General features: G+C 42.2%; 1 pseudogene; it reads left to right on the top strand.

Annotated features, from left to right (window-relative positions):
- The first annotated feature begins 157 nt into the window (after positions 1–157).
- On the top strand, positions 158–19779 carry LOC122665505 (annotated as a pseudogene).
- Positions 19780–22853: the final 3074 nt, after the last annotated feature.

The following is a 22853-nucleotide window of genomic DNA, read 5'->3' as shown; positions in this document are numbered from 1 at the left end:
GGTTTGGTATTTCTATTGTAACCTGGTGCCTTCAAGCATACAGGAGTTTGGGATAGAGAGCAGGGTGAAGGGGGTGGACATCAGATTGACCACTGCCCTACTGGTAGGGATTTTAGGTCTACCAGATACGGGAGAGAGGTGTTACTATCAGCCTCGCATGGACATCTCAGAGATGTTCACCCTTGAGACCAAGAGGATAGTTTTCACAGCTTTGACTAGTTCAGGGAACACTCCTAAGTCTGAGACTGTCTACAAACCTAGTGCCAGGGTGATCAGTAGGTGTGTCACTTATAACATCTACCCTAAGGGCGGCAACAAGGGTAGCATCTCTATGATGAGGGCCTACATTACCTACTGTTTACTAGGAGCTGGTCAGGGAGATCCAGTCATCAACCTTCCATACTTGCTTCTTCAGGTCATGCTTTATCATGCTAGGAACCCAGCTGATGGAAACCTTCCTTATGGGAAATTTCTCACCTTGATTTTTTGACATTTTGGGGTTCCATTGGCAGGGGAATACATTGACAAGACTAAATCCAGGCCTATAGATAAAACCTCTATATTGAAGATGAAGGTGCCTGGAGAGGATTCAGTTGTAGGTGAGGAGCAGGGTGGTGATGCACAGGATGTGGGAGAGCAGGGAGTGGGGCATGATGAGGATGTCCAGGGCATGGATGAGCAGAGGGACATTGAGGGTGACACCCAGGGCTTGTATACGGAGGAGCAGGGGTAAGGTTTCGATGATCTCGAGGGCTTTGACATGCAGTTTATAGACTTACCTGCTTACAAGATGACCGGTGCCATTAGCTCATAGGTTCCAGGTCCTTCTGATTGGGCACAGATGATGACACACTTCTAGAGTCTTGGCACTCAGCTCACCAGTTTAGCAACCAGGGTAGATCAGGGCTTCACTTCTTTGGAGACAAGAGTGGGGTTTGTGGAGCAGCGTCTAGATTTATGGGACAGGTTCTACAGAGTTGATTCATGCCAGACTCATCCTCCTCCTAGTGACCTGCCTCCAACTAAGTAGCTCCAGCAGTTCCAGCCTTTCATGCTACGTGGTTCTGACTACCCCTTTTTTTTTTCCTTTTATGCTTATGTACTCTCCCTTGTTTGCGATGGATCTGATTTAGTGCTTGTTTGTTTGTTTTTATTTTATTTTATCAGCTATATAGTTATTTCATTCCAGTCCATGTAATTAAAGCTTGTGTAAAAACTGAGTTGTAATTATCTTTTAATTAGTGGAATTTATGCACTTTCATTTATTTACATCTTCCTCCCCTTATGGCTTTTACTTATCATGTGTTTTACTAATTAAAGCTTATTAGTCCTAATCTACAATCCATAATCGTAGGCACAGCCTCAGGCTCTGATACAAGGCTCTGTCACACCCCAAACCATCCCTCTAGGAGGATTGGGTAGGTGACCTGAATTACGTAACGACAATCCGCCAAATCCCACAGATCTAGAAGCAATGCTTACAATCATGGAACCACAACCATCTCTTTACCATAGGTAAATTCAGAGTGTCGCAGATAACTACAATTTGATAAACAAAAGGAAACGTAGCGATACGGGGAAACAGTGATAATATTTACATATAAAAGTTTTACATTTCCCATCAACCCACACACAAAGTAAACAAAGAAACAAAGGTGATAAGTACAGTACTACATACAAAAATATATACAGGGCGAGCATACTTAGCCCCAAAAGGGAAAAGTAAAAAAAGCTTCAACCAGCAAGTCAGAATGGGGATAACTCCAGATAACCCAAAAGGAGTCCCCAAGTCAAAAAGCTAACATGAACACTCTTCAATGGTCTTCATCAACAACCACTGAAAATGTGCGCAGGATCGGTATGACCTCCATCGGGGTCCACAACAATATCATCATAACAACCAAAACTCTCCTCCTCGAGATGGCCCGCCATGCCACAACGGCATCCACCTTCAAAATTATCTAAGCAAAACATTATACAACTGAGTGTGAGACCCACTGAGCTCGTGAGCAAATAACATCAATCATGCATGCACATGTAATCACAATTCACAATTCATATGATCCTACATGATATGCAAGTCCAAATTTTATTATTACCCACCTACCATTACAACTAAGTTGGGTATGTGCCACTACAATCCCCAATACATATATCCCTGGTGCGGGCTTCTAACCCCTTCCCGCGATACACCCATTGAGTTGTCGGAGAGGACCAATCAGCTCCCGCATTCGTTCACTAAGGTCAGCCCGACCAGCCCTCTATGATTAACCCGTGGGACAATCCATTTCTTTCTTTCTTTTCTTTTCTGACTTATGGCCCATGTGCACCATTCCGGTGTTCTATTCATTCATGCACAATTCCAGTGTTCTTTTCTTTTCTTTTTCTCTGTTCTCATATACTGATGGTCGCCCCCACAAGCATCCAACACCTTAACCCCTGTTGCCAAGGGTGCGTGGCACGGGTGATGAAACTCTAACCCCATGTCTATATGGCATCGTATGAGTCAAGCGGTGTCAATCGTACCCCATAATATGGGCTACCACAGGCCCCATTTCCAAGCCGACTACGACATCTAGTCTAGCAGACATTCATCAAGCAAACATTCTCTGAGTTGATCAACAGTCATTCAATATGTAGCAATTTTAATAGCTTTAAATAGAAGTAAATATCACAGCATTTATAAATCCAATTCTTAATTAGCCAGCATCAGATCATGATTACATTTACACATATGACAGTATTATTCACTCACCTGTACTTGGCTCTAGGTAATCAATCACAAATTCAGTTCCAGCAGTTGTCTGGTTGTTGTCTCCGAGCACTGGATCAAGTCCTAGATGTAAATCAAAAGTTGCCATGTTAAGTTATCAGTCTGTCATTAGAAGTCCTGGGGTTACCCTAATCTTACTGGGTTGACCTGGGGTTCATTTGGTTCACTCTTGGAGTCACTGGGCCTTACACTGGGCCTTAGGTACATGTCCCAGTGCATGGGCCAGTGCTTGTGGCACAGGGGTAAAGTGGTCATTGTTAGTGACTATACCCAACCCTAGTTCAGAATAGGTGCACAGTGCTGTCCATGATTTGCCTGTGCAGCAGGACCAAGCACAGTAGGGTTACAACCACCTGCGGGGCCCACTAGGGTTCCAAAGCATTCTCTAATCATGGACAGATGTGGGGAATGATATTTTAGTCTTTTCCCACATCCCACAGTGTCCAGGGGGCCATTGGGTGAGATCCCCCAACTCTGTTCATCAATACAGTAGGTTTTCCATCACTGGGCGAGTTTCCAAGGTGGGGCCTGCAAGGATGAGCCCTAAATGGATCCCTTGCATGTCAGGGGGGTCTGGTAGCCCTTGAGGTGGCCTACCTCATGGTCCAAATGGATTCTTTATCAGATCCATCATTTGGCTGACAGTGGCTGCCCAAGTAGCCCAGATGAATAGTGTTCAGGGTTTTGGCTAAGCTTGGAAGTTGATTTCAGCCACATGCAGGGCTGGAACAACATGCCAAATGAGGGTTTAGGGCTGCAATCACCTAGGGTTTGATCTCTGCAGCCCTAGCTTGCACCCAGGGTTCTAATCAGTCAGCCAGAAGTGAATCTGGGCAGTGTAACTGAGCACAGCCAGAATCGGCTCCAAGGAATAGAAAAACAGAATTATGAAATCAAGCAAGAATCCCAGATCTCCCATGCTTAAGGCTGGCAGATCTAGTGCTATTCTGAGCAAACCCTAGCTGTTCAGGGCTGCCCAGGGTGCAGAATCTTATCAAATGTAGAGGGGAGATGAGAACAGCAGAGGTATATAGATATTTTTATACCTGAAATGAGCTGAAGAAGCTCGGTTTCAGCTGGGATGGGTGGCAGCCAAGCTTCCCTTCTTCCTTCCCCTTCCTTCTTCTTCCTTCTTCCTTCTCCTTCTTCTTCTTTTTCTCCTTTCTTCCCTCTCTTCTCTCCCACGGATTTCAGATTTGTCAAGGGCTCTAAAATGAGCCCAAGGCCACCTATTTATAGGCCCAAGACCAACTGAGCTCTGTTTGGTCCTCAGGTCCCTTTTAAAAAATCAGTTTTTAACTTGATTTTGACTGATTCTAGGCTCACTGGTGGGGTCCACAGTGAATTGAGGTCATGAGGTGGTCCCTCAGACTCCCCTCTATTAGTGGAGGGTGCCCATGTTCATATTGGGTGGTCCCCATAATTAAAATAATAAAAAATATACAGAATCTATCACTGGGCGATGTCACTAGGCCTTACTGCATCGCCCAGTGCCATGGCCCAGAGAATTCCGACAATAGAAATGCAGAGGGGCTTGCACAGGGGTTTGACCCTTGGTCAAGGTGTGGTCCCCTCTTGCCCACTAGGGGTTTTTGGCAGATTTTTTATAGGTGGGTCCCACCATTTTGGGAGGAGAGAGATTACCTGGGGTTCAAGCCATACATTAGGCAGTGAGCTGTGCAAGAGCAGGGGTCCACTGTCCATCCTCTCACAGGCATAAAAGAGGACACGCACAGGGTTTCTTCATTGGTCCATGTCACTGGAGTGGTGCTCTATAGTGATCCTGGTTACCTGATCAGGGGTTCCTATCCTTGAACCAAAATTCCAGCCAGTCAGGGGTAGGGTTTGACAACCACACCGGTTCACCTTTGTCACCTAGATTCTTTTGCAGGTTACGGCACTCGAAGGACCATCGAATGATTTCTCAATGCAATAAGGTGGTTGTTACACCCGTACCCCAGATATCCCCTTATACCCTGGGGCAGTTTGGACCTCTACCCAATGGGTAATGCCTTATGACCATAGTCAACCCTGATGACTTTGAACTGGAAATAGTATAATATGAACCCCCTCGAAGACTTGGAAGTGCGGGCCAAAGCCCCGCAACTTTCCTTGAAGTTTAGGCCATGACAGTAGCACCGGAGCCATGAACGGACTCACTCTTGCTGAATCTGCTCAAGGATCCGCCCGTGTTGTCATCAGCCTTTTTGGGTTATTTTCTTGTGGGACCCACACCCCCGTGTCCCAGACATCCTAATTGAACCTTTGGGCCATATGGACCCCTGCCCTCACAATTGATTGGTTGAGTGGGCCATGAAAGTGGACCCACAAGGCTTAACTTGGGTGAATAATGGGTTTTATACACCCTAGCCTAAACCAAACAGACCCTAGTGGACAATTGAGTCCTATGGACTCAGGGTGCACCCCAAACATGACCTAATGGACCTAATGGCTATGGCCAAGACCAAACAAGCCCTAAGACATAAACCAAAACCTATTTAAAGACCTAGGGCCACTAAGTGATTGGGGATACCCAATCCAAACATACCCTAAGGCCATTTAACCCCTTAAAGGATAGGAGAACCCCTCTCATTCACTTATCTCTCCCCCTCCCCCATAAACCGTGGAGGAGAAGAGACAAGAGAAAAGAGAAGGAGGAAGAGGAAGGAAGCAGAAGGAGAAGTAAAAGGGAATAGGAGGGGAAGGGAAGAGGATGGAAGCCATGACAAGGTGGTTGGCATCCCCACACCTCCTCCCAAGCTGGCCGGACCCAAGGGAGAAGAGAAAGAGGAGGAGAAGAGATGGAGAGAGTGGTTGAAAGAAGGAAGATCACCAAGGTAAGCTCCCCAAACCTGGCTCTCCCTCATTTCTCTTTAATTTAAATGGTTTCTTGAGCTAGGGCTAACCTAGGGTTCCATTTGGACTCAAGGTGAAGCTCGGCCCTAGTTAGGAGCCCTAATGGATGTTGACTTAGGCCTCTAAGTGCTGCATTTGCAGCCATGGCCAATGAATCCTTTTTTGAACCTTGAAACCCAACCCTTGGACTGAATTGAGATCCAATCATTGTAGGATCTTGGATCCTTAAGGTAAGCCTAGGACCTAGTGACCCTAGGAAGGCTTAGACACCCCTCCCCTATTCCTGAGGTGCTAAGGATCTCTAAGCTTCAAGCTGGAGCTGAAGCCCTCTGCAATCTCGAAAGAGACTGATGACGGACGAACGATCGGATCCATCTATCGTGGTACCACCCGTCAGTCCACCTAGTGTAAACCCTATGTGTTAGCCTGAGCGGATGAAGGCACAGACTCACTCTGTTTGCCTCCGCCCGAAGGCTGTTGCTCTCGGGTCTATCTCAGGAAATTGAACGGATGCAGCGGCGGACCCAAGAAGCACATCCACCTGTGGATCCGCTCCCTTTTAGGAGTGTCTCAGGTGTTGAACGGATCAACCACTGGACTCAAGTAAGAAGTTCTGATTGTGGGTCCGCTCGCTCTATTTTCACCTTTAGGCCTGAATGGAGTCAGGGGCGGATTCACCTTTGCTGAGATAGCCCGTGAGTCCGCTCGTGCTGTCTTGGTTGGAACTTGGTTTTAATCTCAGGGGCCTAGCATGGGACCCTTCTATACATACTTTAATGATTGTTTTTGTATTCCTAGGCTACCCAACTTGATGGAGAGCGAGAAGCCCAGGTGAGATTCATGTCAACCACATACAGTGACGCCTGTGTTAGGTGAGTGGGTTCTGGGTGATTTGTTGGGTTTGAATATTATATAAAATTGTTAATATTAATCATGCTATGATATATTTATAAGCATGGTGCGCATTGCATTTTATTCAAAAGTGATCTGTTATGAATGTGATAGTATAATGCTCACCAATGTATCAGGCTACAGTGCCGAGTGTACTGGTACTGGAACCCCAATTTATTTAAGTAATGAAAATTGTTATATGTCATCATGAATTATATGTGTCGTGCCGTGCTGGTACCCGAGTACTAGATGGAATAGGACGTTGATGCACCCAGAATACCTCTCAGGACGATAGGACTTGCATATAGTATATTTGCGGCTAGGATGCTTGTTCCCTTATGCTACGCCCCTTGCCAACAGGCATTTATGTGTTGGATAGTCTGAGCACCTACGGTCTGTGGAGGTGGGAGAGGCCAGGGCAGGGGTAGTGATGGCTATCGGGGTTTGCCACTAGGTGGTCATGATGGCTTCTACCGGCGCAGGTCCCTTCGTGATAGCTAAGGTCTCACTGGGGCGATAGGATAAGTGACCCTCAGTATTTTTCGAGTTATCACAGTAGCATATACTTGACCGATAGAATTGTGTGTTAGGTGAAAAATGAATCTCACATTAGCAAGCATCATTCTGATTGATATTGATTGTATGGTGTATGTGCATTCCCCTTTGTTCCCTCACTAGCTAGTGTAGTTAACCCCATTGTGCAACCCTTTTTAGTTGATTATGCAGGAGGTACTACTTGGATGAGCACCGTTGGATGCGAATCAAGTGGGACCAGTAGCTGTGACTTGGATGGAGATGTACACCCAAGATTTGTGCCCTCGTGGTAATTGTTTATTATTTAATTTTCTATCTTCATTCCAAATTTATGTATATACTATATGTTTATGTATAGGGAGAGTAATGATTGGTTACTTATGATTAGAATTGTAATATGTGTTATCATTAGAGAATCGATGCACTATAATTTCACATGATTTAATTTAATTTTGCTTTCGCTAACTCTATATCTGGAACGATCTATTCCTTTTGTACATTCCTTTCTGTTATCAAGACGTGATGACAGGGTGGACTGTGGCTTGGGACACTGTATCTACGATCCTGGTAGGTGTTGGGATGATGTGTGATTGTCCCAGTCATACCCCTATGTAGCAAAATATCTTACATTGGGATAGGGGCATGACAGTGGTCCCATGACTCAAGACATAACCTCCTTAAAACAAACGGATGCCTCAGTAGAAAGATTAAGGGATAGAAGAATGTAGTTATAAGACAGTACTTGCCATTGATGGATCTTTTTAACTTGCAAGGATGCAAATGGGGAAAAATAGGTATCATAACTGGACTAGTTGACAATGGATAAAACATTATTTGATCAGTTAGTTTCTTTAACTAAATTAGAATCACATCCTATGAGAGCCTATTTAGTTTCCTTTCTCCATGTGCCCTACACTTACCCTATTTGAATTTAATGCAACCTTACTTTTTCTTTAATTGCAGCTATATTGAGACATGAGATTGGATGGCTCGATGAAATGAGTAACACAAGTTCAATGCTCTCATTACACTTAGAAGCCGATGCAACTCTACTATGAGGAATGGTGGTTGATTGTTCCACAATCATCTCACAGAACATATTTCTGGTTATTTGATCAGTTAGTTTCTTACACTAAATAAAATCACATCCTATGGGAGCCTATTTAGTTTCTTTTCTCCATGTGCCCTACACTTACCATATTTGAATTTAATCCAACCTTACCTTTTCTTTAATTGTAACTATATTGAGGAATGTGATTAGATGGTTCGATGAAATGAGTAACACAAGTCTAGTGCTCTCATCATGCCTAGAAGCCGGTGCAACTCTACTACGAGGAATGTGTTAGAAAAAGAAAAATGTTAGGTAAATATTGGATATTGGATCCAATATTGGATTCCTCTAGCAGTAGGGGGATCTTTCCTTGGTGTAAAAGATTGGATGGGTTGGTGATTGAGTCCCAATAGGAAACTCAATATCCCTTGCTCATGTGTGCTACCAATTCGGGAGTGAGAGGGCAACATATATTCATGAGATTGCCAAAATTCATAGGCAACTCTCACATCCTTGGAAAACCGTGGAGCACCTCCCCTCTTGGAAACCATCCTCTCTTCCTTCGTCTCTCTAAATGTTTGATCTTAGGGATTGCTTGGGTTTTGAGTACCCTAGTGCATGGAGGAGATGGCTTGATCGAGTGGGAACGTAATACTCTACGTGGTGCGTGGAACGATTGCGAAAAGGCTACTTTCAGGTAGAGGTTTTGTATTTGTGAAACTCTAGGTAACAAATCGAAACCCCTCTTTTGTTCTAGATAATTAAATAGCATTCTCCATTGATAGAATCGATCCTACCTCGCTTCTGTGGATCTATGTTGATCGCCTAACAGTGGCATTAGAGCCTTGCTATCAAATGGAAATGTTTTTAATTTTTATCTAGTATTTCATGTGATGCTCTTATTTTCGATTCAATAAAAACAAAACCCAACAAAGACAAAAATTTGGCCAACACAAAAAAGGGGTGAATAGTGCATACTGTTCATAAACAGTGCTCAGTACTATTCATGAACAATACTCGGTATTATTCATGAACAGTGCTCGGTACTATTCATAAACAGTACACGGTACTGTTCATGAATAATAACAATAGTTTATAGTTTTTGTGTTTAAAATAAAAAACAAAGTTGGTTTTGGGGTTTTTGTATTGTGATCTCTCTTTATTTTTCCTATGTGCTGCATTTTTATTTTGTGGCAGAATGTTTTAAAAAACTCTGGTTAGTTTTTTAAAAGGAGATCACTTGGGGAAGATGGGCGGAGGGATTCTTTCCTTCACCCACCTTCACCAATTTGCATAATGGCTTGTCTTAAATAAATAAGCATGTATGTATTTTGATTTTTATAAATCAAGGTGTTCATTGGATGTACATGGCCATTGTGACATGGGTAGTCATGGTAATGGTGATTTTATGTGTTTTTGACATTTTTCACATACGATATGGAATCCATAATTTTTGAGCATCATGCATATAATGAGGATCATGGTTATGAAATTTAATAATTTACATGCATTATGATGGATGTGTGTGGTTGGCATGGCATGGCATGGATGTGGTTTTGGATATAATTTCCTTTCTTTTTCTCTTTCCTCTAGACTATCCAATTTGGTGAATTGGTTTCCTAAATTTTATTATTTTGTTTTAAAAGGGGTTTAATGATTTTAAAAGTTATTTAAATTATTCGATGTAATCAAGATTGTGATCGTGATCGTGATGGGATCGTGGTTGTGATTGTAGATCTACGATCTTGATGATTCGGGTCATGAGAAGATTGGAGGAGGGCTTGCTCACTTGGAGTGTTCAATTAGTTTACATTATTGGATTTATTTCCCTGTAATAGTTAGTTGCATCTGCATTATCATATAATAATTGCTATGTGTGAGAATGACACTTGAGGCTGTATTTACTCCCATCCATCTTGCAATCAAAGTGAGTTTACATTGTATGTGAACTCCTGTGATGGATGTGTTTATGTCCTTATACATTGGATGCATGGTTGTGATTTTTTTTGCATTCCCGTTATCCCCCTTTAATTAAAACAAGTGTGATATGGGACACCCTGGTTGGTGGGATTTCCATGGCCTCCCTTAGTTGGTGAGTGTAGAAATTTCATCTATTTACTCTTGTAGATGCCGATAGGATAATACTTGGATAGGTTGATGAGATTGTCTACACCCATCTCACATATGATAGGCAGGGAATATGGTCAGTGGTACGTGTACTGCGATAGGTATTAACCCAAAAACACTATAATTCTCTCCAAAATTAAGGGTATACACTTGACTTGAGTGTATCTTAGCGGATAGGAATGGGCATGACACTCAGGTGGATAAATCACATTGAAAGTCTAAGTGACAAATAGAATAGTCCACTCAACAAATATACAAATGATAAACTCCGATAGGCTAAGTTAGGAGCATAAGTGTTGATAAGTTCTAATACATAACTTGTAAGCAAGAGGGAAGCTTAGGGTATGTTTGACTATTGATTGTTTTATCCCGTTTTTTAATGGTTGTCGATCTTGCTAATCATTAAATTTTGAATATCATGTAGATTTAATACTACTTCGACCGAAATCAACTATGCTACCCTCATTAAAAACCATATTTTGACTGGCTAAAACTATGTTGACTGGAGGAGGAACAGTAGGTTACTCCTATCCACAGAAGATCTGATGTCTGTCCAGGACGAATATGAACCTGAACTCCCAATGAGGAAATTCCTTAAACCAAAGCGGTCTATGAGTTATTCCGTCAAAAAAACTCTAAGGCGAAGCTTCTTGTGTTAAGTTCTCTGAAAAAGGCCATCGCTAATTTTGTCAAGGATTTGTACTTGACAAAGGACATGATGGAAGAGTTGAAGGAGATGTATACTAGAGAAGAAAGACATGTCTATCATCAACTAGTGACACTTCTCCATGGTACAAAGATGGCCCACTGCTCATATTTGCAACATGTTGCAGGGGTTTAAACTCACAAAAAGGCTGAGTAAGGATGAAATTCGTCAGAGAATGGATACAGGAGCTGAGGTCGTTGCTGAGGCCATTGGAGATTTTAGTTTACGTTTTAATAAAGTTACTTAATTTTGAGAGATTGTTTTTATGTCCCATCTTTCAAAAGGAACATTGTTTCTGTTAGTAAGCTAGTTTTGGATGGTTATACCTTTCAATTTGATGTTAAGTTCACTATTCAGTTCAATAATTCTTTTCTTACTACTGGATTGCTAGATAATGGATTATATCTCTTAAAACTGTTATTTGACGTGAATGAAATCTCCAATACATCTATAAAAAGAAAACCAGCTTAAGATAATTCAACATATCTTTGGCACCTAAGGTTGGGTCATATTGGTGTAGAAAGGATAAATAGGTTGGTAAGGGAGGGTCCTTTGGATTCCCTAAAGGTGGAATCTTATCCAACCTGTGAGTCATGTCTACAAGGAAAGATGTCCAAGAAACCCTTCTCTAACAAGGAAAGAGGAGCCAAAGTTTTGTTAGAATTGGTACACTCTGATGTATGTGGGCCCATTAATGTTCAAGCGAGGTATGATTACGAATACTTCGTAACCTTCACTGATGACTACTCTCATTGTGGTTACATTTACTTGATGTATCGCAAATCGAAAACTTTTGATAAATTCAAGGAGTTCCGAGTGGAAGTTGAAAAAATAGTTAGGCAATTACATCAAGTGCCTCCAATCTGATCGGGGAGGAGAGTATTTATCATATGAGTTTAGGGACTATCTGAAAGAAGCTGAGATAATATCTTAGTTGATGGCCCCAGGGACACCTCAACAGAATGGAGTCTTAGAAAGGCGCAACCAAACCTTGTTGGACATGGTTCGGTCCATATTGAGTTATTCGGATCTTCCATTAAGTTTTTGGGGTTTCGCACTAGAAACTGCCATTTATATACTGATTAGGCCATTAGGGTACCCAAAAAATTTATACCCAAAACATCTTTTGAATTGTGGTATAGGCGTAAGCCTAGTCTCCAGCATACTTAGGTGTGGGGTTGCATAGCACATGTGCGGAAGCAACAGACTGATAAGTTGGAATCTCATACAAATAGATGCTATTTTCTAGGATACCTTAAGACTACCATAGGCTACTATTTTTATGACCCGATGAATCAAAAGGCCATAGTTAGTAAGCATGAGACATTTCTAGAGGATGACATGATTTCACCAAGATCGGATCCAGTGGTCATAAAAGAAATATCTAATGATCAGGTACCCTCTGTACCAACAGAAGTTTCAGTTGACATACCCATTGAGGAGCAACAACCTCAAGAGCCTAGACGGAGTGGGAGGTCTATCCGACCACCAACTCGTTTAAATCTTCTCATAGAGAAAGATTAAAGGTGGAAGAATTCCACATGGTGTCTAATTGTTCTGACATAGATTCTTATACTTATGCTGAGGCTCTTAAGGATGTTTACTCTTTGAAATGACAGGAAGCTATGTGCTGTGAAATAGATTCCATGGATTCTACCTACGTCTGGACTCTTGAAGATCTGCCACAAGGGGTAAAATCCATTGGCTGAAAATGGATCTATAAGAGGAAGAGAGGTGTGAATGGATAAGTGGAAGGTTTCAAGGCAAGACTGGTGGTGAAGGTATACACTCACAGGTGGAAGGTTTCAAGGCAAGACTAGTGGCAAAGGTATACAGTCAAAAGGAGGGTATCGACTATGATGAAACCTTCTCACTAGTAGTGATGATTAACTCAATTAGGATTCTATTATCGATTGTTGTATACCATGATTATGAGATCTGGCAAATGGATGTACAGACCATTTCCTTAATGGATAGCTTGATGTGGTCATATACATGGGTCAGCCAGAGGGTTCTGCTTCCCCAGGGGAAGAAAACAAGGTATATAGGTTGTTAAGGTCCATTTATGGGCTAAAATAGGCTTCCGGAAGCTAGAACATCCGTTTTGATCAAACTATCAAGGATTTTGAATTTGACCAAAACATTGATGGACCATGCATGTATAGGAAAGTTAGAGGGGGTGTCATTTGTTTTCTTATTCTATATGTGGATGATATATTGCTTATTGGGAAAGATGTGGTTATCCAAAACATTTTCAATGAAAGATTTGGGTCAGGCCCACTACATCCTTGGAATTAAGCTTATGATAGATTCCAAGAATAGGATGTTGGGCTCATCACAATCCACCTACATTGGCAAAGAGCTTAACCGGTTCAACACGCAAGATTCAAAGAGAGGTAATGTGCCTCTCAGACATGGAATCAATTTTTTCAAGTCACAATGCCCTCAAACTTCTAAGGATGTTGAGGCTAGCTATGAAGAGAGTTCGTTATGCTTTGGCAGTAGGAAGTCTGATGTATGTCATATTGTGTACCAGACCAAATATTTATCATATTATAGGAATTGTGAACCGATATCCATCCAATCTAGGACAAGAACATTAGACAGTTGTCAAAGGGATCCTCAAGTATTTAAGGAGGACCAAGGATTACTCATTCTTTATGGTTGTGATCAGTTATCAGTAGTTAGATACACTAAATCGGATTTCCAAACTGACAAGGATGACCAAAAATCTACCTCTAGGATGATCTTCATGGTTGGTGGTGGTGTAATGATTTAGTGGAGTGCCAAATAGAAGTCAATGGCCGATTTCACAATAGAAGCTAAGTACTTCGTAGCTAGTGAAGTAGCCAAGGAAGGTGTCTGGCTCAAGATATTCTTGACCGACTTAGGGGTGGTACCTGAGCTAGTGGAGCAACCCATACCATTGTTATGTGACAACAGGGGAGCTATAGCACAAGCAAAGGAACTAAGGGCTCAACAGAGGAATAAGCATGTGGAACGAAAGTATCAATTGATTCGTGAGATCATTCATCATAGTGACAAGCCATAGCTAAGGTTAACACTGCAGATAATTTATCTGACCTTATGAGCAAAGCATTATCTCCTAGTGTTTTTGAGAAACATGTTGGGAATATGGGCATAAGGTTCATAGGAAACTGGCATTGATGTACAAACTCCTTTTGAATTAATGAATTTAATTTTTGATTAGCATGATCAGTTATTGAGTTTAGTTGTTGTCCATAGTTATTCATACCTAAAACTATTCACCACTAGAACGGGACTGGACATCCTGTCCGGCATGGTGGTCCCATTGTGTATGCTTAAGAAGGTTATTTTTTCAAGACACAAGTGTGAGTGTGTATACGGTGTGTACATTAGACTAAATCACTCGAGAATTCCATATGTGGTGTATTGTCGTAGATTTATAAGGGAAATGAAATTCTCTTAAGTAGTTCAGAATTGTTCCCTTAACCTGAGGGGTCCTTATCATTGCAATCATATGCTGTGCGTTTTGGTGTACCAATGGTTGATGTCACCCTGACTATATATCGGTGCACTTGATTCATAGTATGTGACTATATTCGAAAGAGATGCCCAACATGGAATCCACAACGCAAACTTTGGGAATATGTTGAGGAGAGTATTCTGTACAAGATTGGACTCAAACCTGGACTAGTAGCATTTTCTAAATGGTTTGAAATGCTTTTAGATATATATATTTATAAAACCATTATCTATTTTTGCAAATCCTTTTTGTATGAAAATGTATTTCTTCAGTCCAATCAAGGTAATAGAATCTCTCGTATGGTATTCCGATTCATTGAGGATTGGCAGCTTTTGCCACATGCCTTATATTGAACCATGCAACATTGTATTTGTTTGGGACTAATGTGTGTCTTAACTACTTACATTGGGTGTTTATTGTTACATCTACTTGGCATCTTCGGTGTTGGACTATTTAGAAGCTGAGTAGAATCCCTTTACGATCCTATCCTTTTCCTTTCGGTTCCTTTAACTTGTGCAACACAATTGATCATGATTTCCTTTTCGTGATCCTCTTGTAAGATTGGATCTTATAGTAAGATGGTGGAGATTGTTAGAAAAGGAAAGATGTTAGGTCAATATTGGATATTGGACCCAATATTGGATTCTTCTAATAATAGGGATCTTTCCTTGGTGGAAAGATTAGATGGGTTGGTGATTACGTCCCAATAGGAAACTCAATATCCCTTGCCCATGTGTGCTACTAATTTGCGAGTGAGAGGAAAAATCACATATATTCATGAGATTGCCAAAATTCATAGGCAACTCTCACATCCTTGGAAAATCGTGGAGCACCTTCCCTCCTAGAAATCGTCCTCTCTTTCTTCCCCTCTCTAAGTGTTTGATCTTGGAGATTGCTTGGGTTTTGAGAACCCTAGTGCATGGAAGAGTTGGCTTGATCGAGTGGGAACACAAAGCTTTACATGGTGCGTGGAACGAATGCGAAAGGGCTACTTTTGGGTAGAGGTTTTGCATTTGTGAAAATCTAAGTAACAAATCTAAACCCCTCTATTGTTCTAGATAATTAAATAGCATTTTCAATTGATAGAATTGATCCTACCTCACTTCTGCGGATCTATGTTGATCCCCTAACAGAATGGTGGTCGATCGTTCCACAATTCTGTTACAGAACATATTTTTGGTTATTACATCATTCATTATTGCTTTCTTCTTGAATTGGAGGATCACACTAGTCAACATTGTTATATATCCTCTGATTGTTAATAGTCACATCAGCGAGGTTTCTCTCTTCTCACCATTTTGTTTGGTTGCTGACCATGTGATGCATTGATTAAGACTTCACATTAGATCCTGTCTAACTAAGAGAACCTAAATATATGTTACAGAAACTCTTCATCCAAGGTTATGGTGGTGATCTGAACAAGGCATACCTCAAAGCTAACATGCTTACTGGTGAGGCAGTAAGCAACATCCGTACCATTGCCGCATTCTGTTCTGAAGATATGGTAATTGATCTATATGCCATGAGCTAGAAGAGCCCTTCAAACGTTCCTTTTGCGAGGCCAGCTTGCCGGCATTACATATGGTTTCTCCCGATTTTTCATCTTCTCATCCTATGGTCTAGCCTTGTGGTATGTGTTTTGGGCTTGTAGAACCAATTAAAATGTTTGGTTACCAACTATCATAGCTTCAGTACCTAATGCCATGAGCGAATTTGTGTAGGTATGACACTGTTTTGATGGGAAAAGGTGTCTACAGCTTCAAATGAGTCATTAAATCATTCATGGTTTTAATAGTAACAATATTGGCCATGGGGGAGACACTTGTGTTGAGGATACTTCTCTACATGTCGTGACTAGCTCAGCAGCGGTTACGTAGATGATTATACTTCTTGTATTAGTGTGATGTGTACATGTAACCGTATATGGTGTATATATATTGTTGTACCTTGTTGATAATTAACGAGATAATGGGAACCACATTCATTAGCTTCAACATGGTATCACGAGCCTGTGGCTCTCACGAGTTAACCTTTTCTTATTTTTCATTCCTGGTTTCTTGGCTTCTTGTTTCTTGATTTCATGGTTTCTTCCTTCGTTTTTCATGGTCTCTTCGTCGTCTATGGTGACTGTTGGCTCTTCTGCTTCGGTTCCGGTAATTGTTTCTCCAAATGTCGCTCCTTAGCTTCCCTTGAAGCTTAATTCTACCAATTGCATGCTGTGGCAGACTCAATTTCTTTTTCTACTATGTGGTTATAATTTGTTAGGTTACAACTACAGTTCCTTTCCCTGTCCAACGACCTCTGACGATCCAACCGCTATTGCATTATGGGAACGCCAAGATCAGTTGATTCTCAGGTGGTTGATTTCTTCATTGTCTGAAACAAAAATCTCTCATATTGTTGGTGCCAAAACCTCCTTTGAAGCCTGGAACACACTTGTGAGTCTGTTTGCCCCTTCTTCTCACACACGAATTATGGATCTGAAAGGTCGTTTGATTCGTCTTCAGCACGACAACGACTCTGTATTATCTTTTGGTCGTTCGCTCGATTGCGGACACATTGGCTGCTATTGATGAGCCGATTACTGATGAGGATCTCATTTTATGATACTTCAAGGAGTTGGATCTTATTACAAAGACCTTTCTACTTCGAATCGACATCGTGCAACTCTATTGATCTTTATTGAACTTTCTGGTCTTCTTCTCAGCCATGAGAATTTCTTGCGCTCTGCTTCTGATGTAGCTGCTTCAATCACAACTACGAATATGGCCTCTGGAACATCTGGACGTTCTACTGGGGGTTCTAGCACCGACTAATGCTCAACGCTCTTCTTCTGTTTGAGGTCACTCGAACATTGGTGGTGGTTCTCGATATCATGGTCATTGGTCAGGCCGTTCATCTGACTCTGGTGTTCGCTATGGTCGTCGTTCTAATTATCAGTCTGGTTATCACTTTGGATATCAATCTGGTGTTTGTAAATCTGATTATCAGACTGGTTACAACTCTAGTTCACCACCGGGATATCTCCAAGCTTCTCAATCTCGGCCCTTTCAATCCTCGCCACTGGCTTTGATCCCTTCTTATTCTTGCCTATTCTGCCAGATCTATGCCCATGCTGGACATCAAGCCTCTTCCTGCCAATAGAGGTTTAATGTAGTGGGTTGTAAATGGGTTTATAAAATCAAGAAAAGCGCTGATGGGACAATTGAGCGCTATAAAACGCGTTTAGTAGCTAAGGGTTTTCACCTTCGCCCTAGATTGGACTACAATGAAACCTTTAGTCCCATTATTCGCTCCATGTCGATACGATTAATATTTTCCCTTTTGGTTACATATGATTGGCCACTCAAGCAATTTGATGTACAAAATGCCTTTCTTCACGGCAACTTGACTGAGACTGTCCTAATGCGCCAACCTCCTGGTTTTGAGGATTTGGCCAATTCTTCCCATGTGTGTTGTCTATGCAAGTCGTTGTATGGGCTTAAGTAAGCCCCCACGAGCTTGGTTTACAAGGTTTAGTGGTGCCTTACTTGCTTATGGGTTTGTTGCCTCTAAGGTCAATATGTCCCTTTGGATTCTAGTGTCCTATACTTATTGGTGTACGTAGATGATTTGCTTCTCACCAGCAATGATACTTGAGCCATGGGTTCCCTTATGAGGTATCTTTCCACTGAATTTGCTTTTAAAGAGCTAGGTGACCTCCACTATTTCTTGGGCATGGAAATTACTCGCTCTTCTGCTAGGCTATTTCTAAACTAGCACAAGTATGTTTGCGATCTTCATACAACCACCTATATGGACAATGCCAAACTAGATAGTTCTCTTGTGGCGGGCGGGTTTGGTTTCACTATTACTTCAGGAACTCTGCTTCCTGATGGGATGGAATATAGACGTGTTGCTGGCGTTCTACATTACCTTACCATCACATGATCAGATTTAAGTTTTGTTGTCATTAGGGTTGCTCAGTTTATGCACTCTCCTACTGATGTTCAATGGACTATAGTAAAACGCATTCTCCGCTATATCAAGATTACACCCTTTGATGGCTTGTTCTTTAGGCCTCAATCCGATGTATCTCTAGTAGCCTATTCAGATGCTAACTGGGCTGGTTGCCCACTTGATCGGAAGTCTACTACTGGTTATTGTGTATTTTTGGGCTCCCATTTGGTCTCTTAGTCATCTCAGAAATAGAAAATAGTCTCTTGTTCGTCAACTGAGGCTCAGTATCGAGCCGTTTCCATTGTCGCGATAGAGTTGGTCTGCTTATGCTCTCTTGTATGAGAAGTTGGTGTGTTTATTTCCTCTACCCCGCTTGTTTGGTGTGATAATATTGGAGTAACTTATCTTACGATGAACCCTCTATTTCATGCACGTACGAAGCATACTGAGATCAACTCTCATTTTGTTCAAGACATGGTGGTTTCTAAACACCTTATGGTTCGCTATGTTTCCATGGTCGATTAGTTGGCGCATGTTCTCACTAAGGCTCTCTTTCACCAACAATTTTCTCTTCTATGGTCCAAGCTCACGGTTGGTTCACCACCATTCAGGTTGAGGGGGAGTGTTGAGGATCCTTCTTCATGTCTCGTGGCTAGCTCAACAGCGGTTATATAGATGATTACACTTCTTGTATTAGTGTAATGTGTACATGTAATCGTATATGGTTGTATATATATTGTTGTACCTTGTTGATAATTAATGATATAATGGGAACCACATTCATTAGCTTGACAACTTGCATTGGCACTAGACCTTGTGAAAGGGACCTAAATGTTGGCTTCAGTTTTTGTTGTATTGGACAGGAAAACAAAGGTTACAAGGGATGTTGGAGAGGAAGTGACAAGGCTGGAGGGGACAATTGAATTAAGGGGTGTTGAATTTAATTACCCTTTAATGGCAGACATTGTCATCTTTAAAGATTTCGATCTCAAAGTAACAGCTGGGAAGAGAATGGCATTAGTAGGGTCTAGTGGATCTGGTAAGAGCTCTGTTCTCTCCCTTATACTGCGGTTCTACGATCCAAAAGCAGGGAAGGTGATGGTTGATAGTAAGCATTTCCTACACACATTTATAGAAATAATTTTAAACTTTCATGCCTTCTCTAAACATAGGGGTTCCATGTAATCTTTACGGGATAGGACATTAAGAAACTAAAGCTCAAGTCCCTTCCAAAATACATTGGCCCTATCCAACAAGAATCGACATTGTTTTCCACAACAATTTATGAAAACATTCTTTACGGTAAAGATGGAGCATCCGAAGCAGAGGTAATTGAGGTTGCTAAGCTTGCTAATGCACACAACTTCATCAGTAACCTTCCTGAGGGCTACTAAACCATAGTAGGAGAGCGTGGGGTGCAACTATTAGGTGGATAGAAGCAACAGGTTGCCATGGTCAAAGCTATTCTCAAGAACCCAAAAATCTTGCTAACTGATGAGGCCACTAGTGCTCTCGATGTGAAATCTGAGTGTGTTGTTCAACAAGCCCTTGATAGGCTAACGAAGAATAGAACGACGGTTATGGTGGCACATAGGTTGTTGTTGGGACCCGTTTCATGCTTAATAATGAATCAGGCACGTCATTGGTTGAGGGTAGCATGGGCTGACTAGGTCAAAGGGAAACGGTTGAGAGAAAACTGTTCAAGGGGAGATGCTCCCCAATTTCTAGCTGAATAGTAGAGCACATTCAGGGAAATGCCTTGGTAAAAGGTTACGTGGCAAGCAAAGAAGACAGGGCATAAAGGCCACTAGAGGAAATGGCGGCTGTAACTGCTAGACAGAGTCCTTGTTGGATCCATCTATAAAAGCTAAGGGAGCTATTTCATAAGACACACACAACAACTCAACATGTTACTTTTGGCATTTACTTGTTTGTTCTTCGTTTTCATCCTTTTGGGAGATGTACGCTGCAGTCATTGGACTATCCATTGTAAGGAATTAAGAATTTATCCACCTTCGTAGAATGGTATGATCTGATATCAACTTGTTTATTTCCCATTATTTAATTAGTTCCTCTAAATTCTTTGTTTGTCTTCTGCGTATCACATAAATTCTTGTTGGTAATCTTTTGCTCTGTAGTTTAAAGTCCCATTGAGACTGCTACCTTCAAAGTCTAACCCAAAAGTCCTTAGAATTACTCAGGCACGAGGGAGCCCTAATTCCCTGGTGGAAAGTCAAATAGATAATCCAGCCCATTTGAGTCTGCGTCAAAGGTTCTAGTACGCCTACACCTACTCCACCTCTACGCCACTTTGTGAGATTGTTGGATATTTTTTCCACCAACACATTTTGGCACACCTGGTAGGACCCTCATAGACTTAGGTATCATAATGGGACCAAAGAAGAAAGCAGCAAAGACCCACAACAGGAAGGAAGTGGTCATCAAAGATGACATGGTGAATCCTTTGGCCGGCAAGGACGGCCAGGAGACCAAAGGGTCTGATTCTTAGGACACTGGTAGTAGCGAGGACTTATCGCTTTAGTTTGTGGCGGCTATGCATAACGCTCTTGAACATATGTCCGCAGACATAAGACACCTAGTGACTGCTATTAGACTGGTCACGAAGGATATCCACCACTTAATCAACATGCAGAACCAGGCCACTGAAAACCAGGAGACTCGTTTCGACCGCTTCATTAGTAGTCAGGATACTCGCTTCAACCAACTCATTAAGGTCCTGACAACCTAGAGGCAAGTAGCCCTACCAGGGATAGTCTAGCTCTTGGGATTTCTCCTCCTTGAGGCAGCGGCTTCCCAGGTTGCTGGACCTAATTTAGACACAGGTCAGATAGGCCACGGTCAACAAACTGCGTTTGTCAGGAGCTCGAGCCGGGATGCAGTGCTGGGTGAGCAACAGATGACATATGGGAACCCACTGTATCAGGATAGAACTGGGATTCCAGCAAACACCATGGGTTTCTCAACCAATCTTGCAGCTATGGAAGGGACATAGGCTGTACTGGCCTACATGACCCTGCCAGGGGCAAACACAACCTATCGGCCAGCAACCCTTGATGGCCAAACGGCCAATATGGTCCCTCTAGGAGCCATGAATTCCTTTGGGTCTACAGGGGCATAATTGGGCCCCAGTATCAATACCCGTTTACTAGGGGCAAGCACCTGTCTAAACCCCATAGTAACAGGGGCAAACACTGTCCCCTTGGGAGGGTACCATAATCAAAATTAGGTTAGGATGCCCTTCCCTAACCCAGGCTAAAGAGGGGCGGGATATGTCTCCAGATCAGAGGATATTCCTAATCAGGCACGGGTTACATGGCCTACAACGGGCCCATAGGGGCCGGGATCAATTGGCCGAGAACCCGGGGCCACCCTAAGCAAACAGGTTGACAGTTGACTTTGAGGAATTAATCTGGTTAATTCAGAATAGTGTAGACCCTACCTATAGGCTGGTCACGCGGCCTGTTTACAAAAACGCTACCCAGATCACCTGGACAACATAGATCTCAAGAGAAACTGGAAGATACTAGAGTTTACTAAGTTTTCCTATGAAGACAATATGTCCACCATTGAACACATCGCACTTACTATCTAGTATGGAAACCTAGGGGTAAACGATCCTATTAAACTTAGACTCTTCCCCAATTCACTCACAGGCTCAGCCTTCTTGTGGTATTTCCACTTACCAGCAAACTCAGTCCAAAGTTGGCAAGAGACGAAAGAATTGTTCCACACACAATTCTATAGGACTGAACCGGAGACCACTATTGGGGATCAGGCCCGAATGTGCCAGGAGCCAGGTGAGACTGTGAACAAATACGTCAACCGCTTTAAGTTGGCCAAGTATAATTGCCTAACCATCTTATGTGAGAGTGAGTATGCAAAAATGGCGCTAGGTGGCCTACACTTTGAACTTAGAAAATGGTTCGCTGGCCAGAACTTTGTGGATCTCGGCCAATTGGTAGACCATGTAGCACCTTACAAGGCACTGCTAAGGGAGGACGATCAGAGAAAAGCAACCTCCATCAGAACCTATTACAAGGATGCCGCCGCCGGCAGTTACCCACTACTAGGGGCTGTGAACATAAAGTGGTCGGTTTCGTGGATTGCAAGGTCGACGTAGCTAAAATAGGTGAATGAAAACCTTACATTTGCAAGGCTTTGACTAAAGAGGCCACGATCGATAGACAACCTGAATAGGTAAAGCCAACCCCTCAACGGACTTTTGATGTCGGGATTAAATATTCCTTTGATATATCAAATGTAGAGCTTATGTTTGATCAATTTCTGAAAGATAAGTAGATCAAATTGCCCCCAGGCCATCAGATACCGGCAGGTGGCTATCTCAAAGATCAGAAATATTGTAAATGGTGTAATACTCACACACATATGACCATTAACTGTGTTGTTTTGCGAAATGCTTTGCAGAAGGCCATCATGGAAGGGCGGA

This window comes from Telopea speciosissima, chromosome 6 (genome assembly GCF_018873765.1).
Source record: "Telopea speciosissima isolate NSW1024214 ecotype Mountain lineage chromosome 6, Tspe_v1, whole genome shotgun sequence".
NCBI lineage: Eukaryota > Viridiplantae > Streptophyta > Magnoliopsida > Proteales > Proteaceae > Telopea > Telopea speciosissima.
The sequence above is the reverse complement of the archived record's forward strand: the minus strand, read 5'-3'. Positions and strand labels throughout refer to the sequence as shown.